Below are 2,386 nucleotides of genomic sequence, written 5' to 3'. Positions count from 1 at the left end.
AACCTATTGGTAGTGAGATTGGCCAAGAAGTTGGTGATATGAAGTCATAAGGTTAGAAGTCAGAGTGAGGGTGACTTTTGTATAAATAAATATTTTTAGTTGTTTAACTGTTGATTGAGGGATGGTTTTCCATTTTATAATTTTATAGTGATAGGGTAATGTGGTAGCAATAATTGTAGATTGTATGGTAGTCTATGAAGGAAGTGACTGGATATGATTATTATTTATTCAAATTAGGGAAGGAGCCTAGAGTGGATAGTTATGGTGGTTAAGGAAATCAGTTGTAGGTTGTGAATGGAAAGGAGTAGAGTAGTTAATAATTTATAGGTAGAGACTCAGTAATGTTTATTGAATTTGAAGGTCGTTTTGATGTACGAATGGGTAAGTAAGTATGATGTGAGAAATTAGAATATGTTGATAAGATTGAAATGTATTATATTATAAGATTAAGATCGACTAACCTATAATGTGACTTTACCCCTTTGATGTCTTTTCTCTAGTAGTTGTAAACTAGTACTACATGTGAGAAGGTATGTAGTAGATTTTGAGGTGTAGTAGCAATGTCGTGGAGAGGATGAACTTGTGGGTGATATTTAAGTGAAGTAAGAGACTTAGGTTGATATTTTTATTTGATGGACTAGTGTAGTATGCAACATGCTTCATAGGTGTTACATGATTGGGGTTAGACAATAGGCTTAAACCTTAGATGTGGATTGTGGTGGTGAGAATAGTAGCTTAAAGATTAATGATGTATGTTTTGTGGGAAAGAATTAGTAGGCTTGATGTGATTTGTGAAAGAGCCTAGGTTGACAATTTAAGAAAAGTTTAAGTGGTAATTGTGAGGTATATGTGTACATGAGAACTAGTTTTAAAATGATGAATTGTGGTTGAATCATTAAGTCGATAAGAACGTGAGTATATAAGAATAAGTTGAACCCCGAGGTAGCATGTTGTTAGATAAGGTGTGATGTGTAGAGTGGTTTATGATTTCAAAGAAATGTTTCAAGGTCTTTAAAGTATGCCCATGTGTTTTCATATATTGTATGTAAAATGTTTTATGAATTGCTCTCACTTATGTTATATATAAATACATTATTTTGGATTGCTCTGCGTACCAGTATATTTGTATTGACCCCCTGTATTTCAGGGTTTGAGGCTTAGTCCAGAGGTCTTGCTAAGCCGTAGATTTATCAGACCGAAGTGTGCAGTCGGTGAGCCTTCTTTATTTCGGAAGGCCTGTCTTTAAAACATTATTATTTCGTTTTGGTTTGGGTCCGACTGGGGGCTTGTCCCAGTTTTAGACAAGTTATTATATTCTGATGTATTAGAGATTTCGCAGACTGAGATGGATGTTGTCTAGATATTTATTGATTTCATTCCACATTGCTAAGTTGAAACTCAGTGCATGACCATGATTCCGTTTGTTATTTTCGCATTTCTCTTATATTATTGTGAATATTGTGCATGATTACCACATACAGAAGGGCGTCCGGGCCTTCATGGTTCGGGATGCTCGTCACGGCCAGGGCCCCCGGTTCGGGTCGTGACAGTTATACACACCAGATCAGTACATTCCTTATATGTTCTCTTATATAATTCTCCTTTTGCTCACAGTTAGAATTAGAACGTCCTAATTGTTAGAAAAAGCTGTAGAATAGGAATGACCTATTAATTCTAAGATATGAACAAAGAGAAAATACATGAACGCCAACTTCCCCCGATAACTATAATATGACGAGTCTACCCCTCAGAGATACTAATCTTAACTTTCGCTAGCTTCTATAGCTATCACCCTATAAATCACCCTCTCATGAGCATACACACCCATACTAGCGTGCAACATCCACCAAAAAAATTAAAAAAGAAGTGAGGTTTCTCATGTATTCTCAACATAAATACTTTCTATGGTTGAGTAACGGCTGTTGCAGCATCCACCAAATTCTAAAATCTCAACATGAATACTCTTTCTTATGCCATTGCAGTTCATAAGACCTAGAATGCTATAGACATTGTATGGAAGCACGTGTTATAAATTAGTTCTGTAATTTGAAAGTTTGGACTTGATGTTTCTGTTCAATAGTTTTTGTTTAGCCATTCCATAGTAATTTTTGTGGCTAAATTGTATTACAGTGCTTGTTATCTTATTATCAAAACTTTCCAACTGTAACATTCTTCGGAAATCAGTCTATAGGAGCAATAAACACAATGCTACAACACAGATTGTGAGGCTTATGTGACGGCAAGTGAAGATTCTTTTAGAGGTACTTATTATTTTTACTTGGAAGTTTAAAGTTTTCTAATACTCTTACTGGAACGGTAAGGAGTGAAGACTCAGCTGATGTAGTTTAGTGGTCTATTCTGTATCACATTTCAAGGCAAAATTTTT

Source organism: Capsicum annuum, chromosome 4, assembly GCF_002878395.1.
Source record: "Capsicum annuum cultivar UCD-10X-F1 chromosome 4, UCD10Xv1.1, whole genome shotgun sequence".
Classification (NCBI taxonomy): Eukaryota; Viridiplantae; Streptophyta; class Magnoliopsida; order Solanales; family Solanaceae; genus Capsicum; species Capsicum annuum.
Note: the sequence above shows the minus strand (reverse complement) of the source record.